Source organism: Pristiophorus japonicus, unplaced genomic scaffold, assembly GCF_044704955.1.
Source record: "Pristiophorus japonicus isolate sPriJap1 unplaced genomic scaffold, sPriJap1.hap1 HAP1_SCAFFOLD_79, whole genome shotgun sequence".
NCBI classification, from domain to species: Eukaryota; Metazoa; Chordata; class Chondrichthyes; family Pristiophoridae; genus Pristiophorus; species Pristiophorus japonicus.
Genome location: NW_027254707.1, coordinates 208,660 through 221,689, shown reverse-complemented (window position 1 = coordinate 221,689; position 13,030 = coordinate 208,660). Strand labels below are relative to the sequence as shown.

The 13,030-nt window shown below is 45.2% G+C and overlaps 2 non-coding genes across 2 annotated transcripts; both read left to right on the top strand.

Moving 5' to 3' along the window:
- The first annotated feature begins 668 nt into the window (after positions 1 to 668).
- On the top strand, positions 669 to 742 carry trnan-guu (transfer RNA asparagine (anticodon GUU)). The gene has a single exon. It is a non-coding gene; the product is annotated as a tRNA-Asn (tRNA).
- An 11,021-nt stretch (positions 743 to 11,763) lies between these two features.
- Positions 11,764 to 11,836, top strand: trnav-uac (transfer RNA valine (anticodon UAC)). The gene has a single exon. It is a non-coding gene; the product is annotated as a tRNA-Val (tRNA).
- Positions 11,837 to 13,030: the final 1,194 nt, after the last annotated feature.

The following is a 13,030-nucleotide window of genomic DNA, read 5'->3' as shown; positions in this document are numbered from 1 at the left end:
GAAATGCTAACTGACGGAAAGTCAGTCGGTCAATAATTGGTTCTGTGCTCTGCATGTTGGTAATGTAGCCAAGATGATCCAAAGATCGGTGGGAAAGCAAGTTATGAGGAGAACACAAACAATCTGCAAAGCGATATCGATAGGCTCAGTGACTGGGCAGTAATTTGTCAGATGGAGTATAATGTGGGAAATATGAGGTTATCCACTGTGGTAGGGATAATAGTTCGGCCATCCTGACTATTCAGTGCTGTGTGTGGCCAACTGCAGGTTGATTTTGAACTTGTGTCTCCTGTCACATGAAATAAATGAGGGCAGCAGGCGCATCTCTGCCTGACACCGGGAAATAGTGAGACAGATCTTGGAGCAAGGTTCTGGTTATTGCCAAAAAACAATGGAAATATTAATGCTGGAAAGCAAATGTCTGAAAGAACAGTGACCCCGACCTGATTGGAACACAAAACCTTCGGATTTATCGTCAGACACACTACCGTTGCGCCACGAGGCCTACACAGTGCAGTGGAGATGTTCGTCGAAATGAAGGTTCTGCAATACAAGGGGCTTGGAAATCAGGAGAACCAGTTTCGAGGTTTGAATTTCGAGATAAACCCATGGTGTAGAGCCAAAAGATCCCTGGCAGCGATCAGTGACAGGACGATGCAACTTAAGCAGTCCTGACTAGCTCAGTCGGTAGAGTATGAGACTGTTAATCTCAGGGTTGTGAGTTCAAACCCCACGTTGGACGAATTATTTTCCTTACACTTTTTTGGTGCTTTCACAGGAAAACATCATTAATGAACCCATAATCTTCTTTTGCACAATGAAAGAAATGCGAACTGAGGGAGAGTTGATCATTTAATCATTTATTCTGTGTTCTGTATAAGAACACAAAAACCAGGAGCAGGAGTCGGCCATTTGGCCCTTAGAGCCTGCGTTGTTATGCACTGAAACAAATTTTAACCGTGTTTTTAAATGAGCAGTGCGAGATATTTAGAGGGCACATTTCAATGCTTCACAAAACAATTCCTTTCGCTACAGCCACCCAGGATCGACTCCCGGTTTGAGAAGTAACTTTAATATCACTGTTTGTAATTGAAATGGCGTCATTACACTGGAAAGTTTCAAAACGGGCACTTGTTCAGTGTAGCTGGAAGGCCCAGTTACCGGGATATCCTCTCCCCTGGGGTTTTCCTGAGCGTGTGCTCGATGAACGGGGAGCTTTGGCACGGGTCCGAGGTAGCTTGCATGTGTAGGCTGCTTGCTGGCTTCAGGTGGTCTCTTACCAGTGTGATCAATTCTTCAAACGACTTGCTTGCTGGTTTCTCGTGTGCCAGCAGGTCCTTCATTGAAGCGTATGTTTTCGAGCCGCAGCTGGTCAAGAGATGGGCTCTTCTCTTGTCTGCCTTATTGTCGCCTAACCAGTCTTTGGTTACAAAGCTTTGCTGGATCCTTTCTATAAAGTCCTCCCAATTATCTCCAGCATTGTATTTTTCATCTGAGCCGTTGGTCGCCATTCTGTGGATTCTGTAATCCCGTAACTCGTCGCCACTGAAAAGTCCTGACCCTGTAATACAGATTCACACGAGGCACATACTGAAGTCAAGTTCACTCTGGACCTGCACCTTTATTACACAGCTCTCGAATGCCACACTTGCCTGAGACCTATCCTTATATACCTGTCTGGGAAAGGTATCCAGTGTCTCCTGCAAATGCACCCCTGGTGGTAAGGTAAGTTTGTGGTTACAGGTCATCTCTGGTTACAGTCATGTATGGCATGGTAAGGTACAGTTATGTACAGTAGTGTGAGATACATGACAGTATTGGTATTTATGGTGATTACAGCAATTATTAATCTTCTCACAGACCTCAATTATTTTTATGCGATCAATTGATCGAGGATTGAAACCAGGTTAGTGCGCCAGATCTTAACCCCTCGACCACCAGGGAACAGTTACGATACATGTTGATATACTTATATATATTTATATATGTCCCTGAATATCAACGGCTACCGACCTAGACCTCGGGGTGCAACGGAAGTGTGTCTAACTTTGAGTGAGAGAAATTGTTCCACAGTGACACCCATCTCATCCTTTGTTCACTTTTAAACACGAGAAACTGAGACAGGGGAATAAATAGAGAAACCAAAGCACAGGGTTATAGACAAGAGGAAGAGAGAAGGGAAAAAATACTGTCCCCACCCAGAACGAATGCAGAAACCCCTCTGCTGCGCTCGCGGTGACCGCCCACAGCCTGGATACACTAACGTCCCAACAGCTCATTGACTGTCGGAGTGGGACTGTGCGGAGCTTCAGAGGACAGCTCGAAAAAGCAAAGTCACTGATTCCGTCTCATGTGCTCCTCCAATCAAGAAGAGCAACACACTAAAAATGCTCCAATAATTGTTACACCTTATCTTCAGATTTGTTAAACAGTTGGCTCGTTGGTGAAGGGGTATGATTCTTTTTTCGGGGTTGATACTTGAAATCTGCGAGAGGGCACGGGTTCAAATCCTGGACGAGCCCTCAATTTACCCAAGAATTTTGAAATTGCATCGAACATTTGCAAAGAAGGTCTTGCATTTCTTCAACACTTTTCAGGAACTCATGACGCCCCAAAGCGCTTTATAGCCATTGAGTTATGTTTGAAGTGTTGATGTGTTGTATTGTGGGGAAAGATGTGCCCAAATCACCCCACACGAACCGCAACACTTGCAAATAATCAGGTGCAAGTTCGGTGCAAATAATCAGGTGCCTCAGGGACTTGGACTTTCTGTGAATGAGTTTTGCTTGTACCTGCGTTCAAGCTTGAAACAGTAACTGGGCTTCCATCTCACGGGAGCAGTGTGTAGCGGTTCGTGAGTAGGTGACCAGGTTGATGTGCGCCGCATTCAATCTTTGAAATTTCACCAAACAAAGAAACGGTGAATCCAACTGTCCCTGTAAGCGACGAATTGAAGAGATCGGTGCTCCAAACAGAGCTGGAACACGCACAGTGCAGGAATAGGGTCCGCAACATTAAATGTCAAAGTTATTAAGCAGACAATAATTAAACATACACTTAACAGTAGATACAGCCAAACCATGCGAATGTTAGCCGAAGAACTCAAACACGTTACAGTTCCCAGCTCGGTGTACAAATTGATCAAACATTAATCGGATTCTAAACTATCTGTTCCAAATGGCACATTTTATATCTTTTCCGTACCCCTGCTACGTGACAATTTAAATTTTGAATAGTATTACCGAAAACAAGTGCCCAACTTCTGATGGAAGGTCATTAACCTGAAACGTTGACTCTGTTTCTCTCTCCACAGATGCGGCCTGACCTGCTCAGTGTTTCCAGCATTTACTCTTTTTATTCTCCAAACTTATAATCGGAATATCACTTCACTTGTCATCTAACTACGTTCCTTCCTGATATGTAGCCTTGTCCTACAAACCAGGCTCCTTTCGGATGATTCAGGCATTCATTGGAATTATAACTTCTTAATGATAACAATTATGTGAAGTATGGAATGATGTAATAATTGCCACCAGAGCGCGCGACTGTTGGAGCCCTAATGGTCACCTGCCCACACGAACAGGGCCAGTATAAAAGGTTGGCTGCCATGTAGTTCATGCACTCTGGAGTTGTAATAATGAAGAAGAAGGTCACACTAAGTTTAGCTTACAGAACTCAGCCTCGGGGAGTTCTTCTATGCACAACAATTGGCGACGAGTAACAGAATTCGAATTTTCACGCAACCATGGCTGCTGTTGGAATATTAGAGAGATCCAAAGAGGATGATGATTGGGAAGCCTTCGTCGAGCAGCTCGACCTGTACTTTGTGGCCAACGAGCTGGAAGGAGACACTAACGTGGCCGAGCACAGGGCGGTTCTCCTCAACATCTGTGTGCGTAAAATATACAGCCTCATCAAGAATCTGCTCACAACGACAAAACCAATGGCGAAGGAATATTCAGCGTTGTGCACACTGGTTTGGGACTAGCGAAAGCCGAAGGAGAATATCCTCATGGCCAGATATCGTTTTTACACGCACCATCGCTCTGGGGACCAGGACCTGGCGGATTATGTCACTGACCTGAGACACCTCGCGGGACTTTGCTATTTTGGAGCTGCGTTGGGGCAAATGCTGTGGGACCTTTACGTCCTGGGCATCAGCCACGAGGTCATTCTTCGAAAGCTGCTGGCTGCTGAAAACCGAGACCAGAGCTGGGCCATCGCGATCGCCGAGGCATGCATTGCCACGGACGATAACACCAAACAGATATCTTCTCAACATCGAAGCTCATCGGCAAGTACTGTGCATAAAATGATGTCGCTAGCAGGCCGAAATGCATATGGCAGGGACGATACGTCTGTGGCTGCAAGACCTGTGATGACTCAGAGTCCGCCTTCGGGGATCGATGTGAATCTATTAGCACCGTGTTGGTGCTGCGGGGATAATCCTCGGGCCCATCAATATCGATTCAAGCACTACATGTGCAAAGGCTGCACAACGATGGGGTACCTCCAGTGAATGTGCAAACGTGCTGTGACATACCACGTGGCAGAGGATGATCGATCCGGCACGCATTATGCAGCACAGGCATCTCAACCGGAGGAACAAGGACTCCCAGGTGGCGGTGGGCATGTTGCATTTCATGAGGGTGGCTTTGAGGGTGTGGCCGAAACGTTTCCTCTGCCGACCTGGGGCTCGCTTACCGTGTCGGAGTTCTGAGCAGAGCGTTTGCTTAGAGAGCCTCGTGTTGGGCATGTGGACAATGTGGCAAGCCCAACGTAGCTGGCCGAGTGTGGTCAGTGCTTCAATGCTGGGGATGTTGGCCTGATCGAGAACACTGATGTTGGTGCGTCTGTCCTCTCAGGGGATTTGCAGGATCTTGCGGAGACAGCCCTGGTGGTATTTCTCCAGTGATTTGAGATGTCTGCTGTATATAGTCCATGTCTCGGATCCATACCGCGGGGCAGTTATCACCACCGCCCTGCACACCATAAGCTTGGTGCCAGATTTGAGGTCCTGGTCTTCAAACACTCTCCTCCTCAGGTGATCGAAGGCTGTACTGGCACACTGGAGGCGGTGTTGGACCTCGTCTTCGATGTCTGCCCTTGCTGATAGTCGGTTCCCGAGGCGTGGAAAATGGTCCACGCTGTCGAAGGCCACACTTACAGCCTTCTTAAATATAGCACCCTCATTCTATTCTCTTGAAACAAGTTCCTGAATTCTCGGCTAGCTGTGCAGGTTAGAGCTGTGGTTTTATCCTGTGATAGATTCTATCATAGTGTTTCCGAAGTGTAGTAGTTATCACATTCGCCTCACACACGAAAGGTCCCCGGTCAGAAACCGGGCGGAAAGATCTTGAAAACTTGAAAATGGGCCGAATGGCTGACTCCTGTTCCTAACTCTTACATTCTTATGATCTCTTGACCTTTCACAGGAGAACAAACTCTCCTCTGAACATGCATGAGAAAGCTCCAGAAAACATTTCCGTCCGAGGTGCTTTCGCGTGTGAGGCGAACGTGTTAACCGTTACACTGCGGAAACATCTCCACTTTCAGCACCAGATTACCAAAATTAAACCCAATGAGATCGGGATAAAAGTTCCTCACATGCTCAGGGCAAAATATCTGATTGATGGTCCACAAAAGAATGAACAAAGTTCAGCACGAGGTCAGACGGAAATGTTAAGCGAGCACGTGGCCTGCTGAATTGCACTTTTCAGGAGTTGGTGATGACAAAACAAATGGGTTCCGCTTGAAGATCAGAAAAGTCACACGTGGGATTCGAACCCTCACCTTCAGAAAAAACTGCAATTTGAACACAGCACCTTAGACCGCTCGGTAATCCTGACTATGCAGTGCTTTATGTGGCCACCTGCAGGTTGATTTTGAACTTTTGTGTCCTGTCACATGAAATAAATAAGCGCAGCAGGCGTATCTCTGCCTGACACCGGGGAAACAGTGAGACAGACATTGCAGCAAGGTCTGGTTATTGTCAAACAGCAAATGAAATATTAATTCTGGTAGGAAAATATCCAAAAAAACACAGACCCTAACGTGATTTGAACACGCAACCTTCTAATTTGGAATCAGACACACTACCGTTGCACCATGAGACCTACACAGTGAGCTGGAGATGTTCGTCTATATGAAGCTTCTGCAATACAAGGGGCTTTAAAATCCCCGCCCATTCCCACCAGGTATCACAAACAGCCCTCACCAGACAGTCACCGAATGGTTTGCTCGGAAACTTTTCTCTTGCTTTCACGGGAAACCATCATTAATTAACCCCTCACCTTCTTTTGCACAATCAAACAAATGCTAACTCAGGGACATTCCATACTTCAATCATTTGGCCTGTGCTTTGCATCTTAACTCGAAAGCCATATCCCATTATTTGCACTGTATTTTAGCTTTCTGGTTCAAAGTCTTCAGCGATCTGGGGCAACTTTTATCAAATTTAGCAGCACCGGTTTTTCCTATCGTGCACACAAAATAAAATCACTCGTGAAGATAAAATCCCACTATGCGTATTTTCAGATTCAATGCTGTCGGATTTCAAATAAAGTGAAATAATTTTACACTGAAAAGATTTGCAAGTGTTACTTGTATTTGTGTCTTTCATTAAACTTTGTGGCATCTGACTCCCGTTCATGCCACTGCTGAAAAAAAAGGAGGGTTTGACGTTGACCTGCTCATCCTTTATATTCAGTGGTTTCTCACCCTTTGATGGGCTGCAGTACAGCGGATGTCACGTTGGCCTCAAACGCAAAAGGTCCCCGGTGGATCCGTTTTGTCTCAGTCAAAGTTATCTATTTAATGAAGTGAAATAAATAGCAATTAAGGAATAAGGGAGCCCTTTTACCAGGAGAATAAATAGCAAATGCTGGAAATCTCAGCAGGTCAGGCAGCATTTGCCAGGAGTCGAAACACGGGATTAAACCAGGGACTTTTCCCGTGTAAAGCAAACGTGATAACCACTACACTACAGAAACCTCTGGTACAATAACCCCAATAGAGGGGAGGTGACCAGTGAGCTTCCTCTGTGCTGATCGGCATTGTGTGTCGGCTCACCTGAAACAACTTCTGTCCCATACTGAAAGTTCTCAATCCTTCACCTCCGCTGCCCTTTACAGAAATGTCAGGGATCACCCAGCCACCGTGTTCACTTGCACATCCTCACAGTGGGGCCACAGAGGCTCCTACCTTTCTATCCACAATCAGCGAACTCACCCAGTTTACAAAATTAAACCTGGAATACGTGCCCGGCAAAGGGCAGGAGAAGCCAGATAGTCTGTAAGCTCGGTCTATCACAGAAAGTATTTGTATTCATGGTGGTTACAGCAATTATTAATCGTCTCACAGACCTCAATTATTTTTATGCGATGAATTGATTGAGGATTGAAACCAGGTTAGTCCGCCGAGTCTTAACCGCTCGACCACCAGGGAACAGTTACGATACATGTCGATATATTTATATATATTTATATGTGAACCTGAATTTCAACGGCTACCTACCGAGACCTCGTGCTGCCCACGGTAGTGTGTCTACTTTGAGTGAGATAAATTGTTCCACAGTGACACCCATTTCATCTTTTGTTCCCTTTTAAACACTAGAAACTGAGACAGGGGAATAAATAGAGAAACCAAAGCACAGCGTTATAGACAACAGGAAGAGAGAACGGGAAAGATATTGTCCATAGATAGAACTAATGCAGAAACCCCTCTGCTGTTCTCGGGGTGACCAGCCACAGCCTGGATACACTAACGTCCCAACAGCTCATTGACTGTCGGAGTTGGACCGTGCGGTGCTTCAGAAGACAGGTCGAAAAAGCAAAGTCACTGATTCCATCTCATGTGCTCCTCCGATCAAGAATAGCAACACACTAAAAATGTTTCAATAATGGTTACACCTTATCTCCACGTTTATCAAGCAGTTGGCTCGTTTGTCTAGGGGTGTGATTCTCGCTTCGGGGTTATTGCTTGGAATTTGCGAGAGGTCCCTGGTTCAAATCCCAGACAAACCCTTAGTTTACCCAAGACTTTTGAAATATCATCAAACTTTTGCAAAGAAGGACTTGCATTTCTGCAACACCATTCAGGAACTCATCACGCCCCAAAGCGCTTTGCATCCGTTGAGTTATGTTTGAAGTGTTGTCGTGTGGGGAAAGATGTGCCCATATCACCCCACACGAACCGCAACTCTTTGCGAAGGAGTTTGGTGCAAAAAATCAGGTGCCTCAGGGTCTTGGACTTTCTATGAATGAGTTCTGCTTGTACCTGCGTTCAAGCTTGTAACAGTAACTGTGCTTCCATCTCACGTGAGCAGCGTGTAGCGGTTAGTGAGTAGGTGACCAGGTTGATGTGCGCCGCTTTCAATCTTTTAAATTTCACCAAACAAACAAACAGTGAATCCAACTGTCCCTGTAAGCGACGGATTGAAGGCATCGGTGCTTCAAACAGAGCTGGAACACACGCAGTGCAGGAATAGGGTCCGCAACATTAAATGTCAGAGTTATTAAGCAGACAATAATTAAACATACACTTAATAGTACTTAACCCAAACCTTGCGAATGTTAGCCGAAGAATTCAAACAGGTTACAGTTCCCAGCTCGGTGTACACATTGATCAAACATTAATCGGATTCTAAACTATCTGTTCCATATGCCACATTTTATATCTTTTCCTTACCCCTGCTTCGTGAAATTGAAACTTTTAATAGTATTACCTAACACAACTGTCCAACTTCTGATGGAAGGTCTTTAACCTGAAACGTTAACTCTGTTTCTCTCTCCACAGATGCTGCCTGGCCTGCTCAGTGTTTCCAATATTTACTCTTTTTATTCTCCAAACTTATCATCAGAGTATCACTTCCCTTGTCATCTAACTACGCTCCTTCCTGATATGTAGCCTTGTCCTACAAACCAGGCTCCTTTCTGATGATTCAGGCATTCATTGGAATTATAACTTCTGAACGATAACAATTATGTTAAGTATGTAACTATGTCATACTTGCCACCAGAGGGCGTGACTGTTGGATTCCGAATGGTCACCTGCCCACACCTGCAGGGCCAGTATAAAAGGTTGGCTGCCATGTTGTTCAGGCACTCTGGAGTTGTAATAAAGAAGACTAAGATCACACTAAGTTTAGCTCACAGAACTCAGCCTCCTGGTGTTCTACTTTTCACAACAATTGGCGACGATTAACAGAATACAAACCTTCACAAAACCATGGCTGCTGTTGGAATATTAGAGAGATTCATAGAGAGTGAAATAATTGAAGCAGCAGGCGGATCTCTGCCTGACACCGGGGAAACACGGAGACAGACCTTGGAGCAAAGGGCTATGGATGGAGTCGGCAAAACTTGAGGCATCTGATTCAGGAGAGTCGCGGGGCGTGGAAATTCGGGAGTTTAATGACTTTGAAAGGAACATTTTTGTCTTGTGCCGTTTTGTTCAGAGAAATGTTTGTGAAAGGAATTTTTTGCAGGAAGGGATGCAGCATTTAACCTTTCGCCTTAGCACTTGTTTCTGGGAGTCAGGATCACATTTCGTGTCAATGTTATTCTTCCAGAATTAATATTTCATTTGCTGTTTGACAATAACCAGACCCTTGCTCCAAGGTCTGTCTCACTTTTTCCCCGATGTCAGGCAGAGATCCGCCTGCTGCCTGATTTATTTCATGTGACAGGACACAAAAGTTCAAAATCAACCTGCAAGTGGCCACGCACAGCACTGAATAGTAATGATGGCCGAGTGGTCTAAGGTGATGTGTTCAGGTCATTATAGATAGTGTTCGAATCCTATTGCAGACATTTCTTATATTGAATCATTGGGCAGAACCCATTTGCTTTGTCACCACCAACTCCTTAAAAGTGCTATTCAGCAGTCCACCTGCTCGCTTAAGATTTCTGTCTGACCTGGTGCTGAAATTTGTTCATTCTTTTGTAGAACGACAATTATTTATTTTGCCCTGAGCATGTGAGGAACTTTTCGCCCGATCTCATTGGGTTGAATTTTGTTAATCTGGTGCTGAAAGTGGAGATGTTTCCGCAGTGTAACGGTTAACACCTTCTAGTTTTTTGAGTTCATGCTCAACTTTCTCCTTGAGTGCATATGGTACGGAACGGGGCTTGTAGTAAACCAATCTAGCGTCCTTCTGTACCCTGACACTCGCCTTGAAGCCTTGGATCGGACTGTCCGTTTCGCAGAACACCTTTGGATACTTCTTGATAACCTCATCCATTGATGCAAATCTCGCTTCCACACAGAAAATCTGACTACAATCCAGCTTCAGTGAGCTTAATCAATTTCTTCCTTGTAAGGCAGACTTGTCTCTTTTCACCACTATTCGAGGCAAGTTCTGAAATTAATCTTTATATTTCACCGATCGGTACAGTGATCTGACCAACCACAGGAATTTATTCTCCCGAGTAGCCTCGCAGCTCTATCTTGGGTTTCTCCAGTTGGAAATCACGCAATTTGTCGCGGTACAGTGACTCCGGTATTACACTCACGGATGCACCCGTGTCAATTTCCATTGGTATCTTGAATCCAGCAACATCTATGTGGATTTTGATGCTTTCCGAATCACTGTCCGTTAAACTCGTGCTCCTGATGATGTGTAACTCTAACATCTCCTCGTCCTGTTGTTGGTCTTCCATACTATGAAGTCTCTTGGGATTTCGACTCAGAGCTTTGAACGCTGGACTCATCGCTTTAACAACAGGTTTACCCTTCAGGCGGCATGCCTTCGTAAGATGCCCAGTCTTTCTGTCGAAGAAACACTCTGCCTTCACGTGTGGACAACTTTGAGCAATGTGTTGTCCCAGGCACCTACAGCATGACTTCAACGCTCTGGTCGAATTTGCAGTTTCTGACGCTTTGGGCACTGCTTGTAATACCCTCAAATGCTCTGATAATGACTCCACGAGAAATGTGTCGTTCTTTAACTGTAGTGATGTGAGTCCTTTATTGATAACCTTAATTGGTGGCCTGCCTTTTATACTAGGCCAGGCACACCTGTGCAGCTAAGCTACAAGTCTCCCACTGCAGTGCCCTCTGGTGGCACACCTTGTAATAGTACAAGCAGTAACCATGTAGAACACATGACAGGTGTCACTGTGGAACCGTTTCACTCACTCAAAGTTAGACGCACTACCGTGGGCGCCACGAGGTCTAGGTAGGCAGCCATTGACATTCAGGTTCATATATAAATAAAAATTAAATATATCGACATGCATCGTAACTGTTCCCTGGTGGTCGATGGGTTAAGATCCGGTGCACTAACCTGGTTTGACATGTATCTTAGCTATTCCCTGGTGGTCGAGGGGTTAAGACCCGGCTCACTAACCTGGTTTCAATCCTCGATCAATTCATCGCATAAAAATAATTGAGGTCTGTTAGACGATTAATAATTGCTGTAATCACCATGAATACCAATACTTTCTGTGATAGACCGAGCTTGCAGACTATCTGGCTTCTCCTGCACTTTGCTGGGCACGTGTTTGGGGTTTAATTTTGTAAACTGTGTGAGTTCGCTGATCGCGGGGAGACGGTAGGAGCCTCTGTGGCCCCACTGTGAGGATGTGGAAGTGAACACGGTGGCTGGGTGATCCGTGCCATTTCTGTAAAGGGCAGCGGAGGAGAAGGATTGAGATCTTTCAGTGTGGGACAGAAGTTGTTTCAGGTAAGCCAACACATTCCCGATCAGCACAGAGGGAGCTCACTGGTCAGCTCCTCGCTGTGGGGGCTGTTGTATAAGAGGTTTCTGTAGTGTAGTGGTTATCACGTTTGCTTTACACGCGAAATGTCCCTGGTTCAATCCCAGGCAGAAACATTATGTTTAAACTTGCTGTGGATGAACAATCAGAGGCGAGTTTCGTCTCCCTGCAAATGCTGCCTGGCCTGCTGAGATTTCCAGCATTTGCTGTTTTTATTTGCTATTTATTCCCCTGGCAAAAGGACTCCCTTATTCATTAATTGCTCTTTATTTCACCAATAAAAAGATAACTTTGAGTGAGATAAAAAGGATCCACCGGGGACCTTTTGCGTGTGAGGCCAACGTGATATCCGCTACACTGCAGCCCATCAAAGGGCGAGAAACCACTGAATATAAAGGATGAGCTGACAAATTCAGGGGCAGTGCAGTCTGGTCAATGTCAAACCCTCCTTTATTATTCAGCAGTGGCATGAACGGTAGTCAGACGCCACAAAGTTTAATTAAAGACACAAATACAAGTAACACTTGCATACTTTTCAGTGTAAAATTCTTTCACTTTATTTGAAATGCTACTGCGTTGAATCTGAAAATACACACGGTGGGATTTTATCTTCACTGCTGATTGTATTTTGTGTGCACGGTAGGAATAATCGGTGCTGATAAATTTGATAAAAGTTGCCCCAGATTCGTGGTGTCATCGGCAATGAACACTTTCAACCAGAAAGCTAAAATACATTGCGTAAAATGGGTTAACATGCATAAGAACATAAGATCATGAGAAATAGGAGCAGGAGTGGTCCATACGGCCCCTCGAGCCTGCTCCACCATTTAATACAATCATGGCTGATCTGATAATGGACTCAGGTCCATTTGCCTGCCCGCTCCCCAAAGCACAGGCCAAATGATTGAAGTATGGAGTGTCCCTGAGTTAGCATTTGTTTGATTGTGTAAAGAAGGTGAGGGGTTAATTAATGATGGTTTCCCGTGAAAGCAAGAGAAAAGTTTTCAAACAAAGCATCCGGTGACTGTCAGCTGAGCGCTGCTTTTGATGCCTGGTGGGAATGGGCAGGGATTTTAAAGCACCTTGTATTGCAGAACCTTCATATAGATGAACATCTCCAGCTCACTGTGTAGGCCTCGTGGTGCAACGGTGGTGTGTCTGACTCCAGATCAACAGGTTGTGTGTTGAAATCATGTTTGGGTATTGCTCTTTTGGATATTGTTCTTCCAGAATTAATATTTCCTTTGCTGTTTCGCAATAACCAGACCCTTGCTCCAAGGTCTGTCTCAATGTTTCCCCGGTGTCAGGCA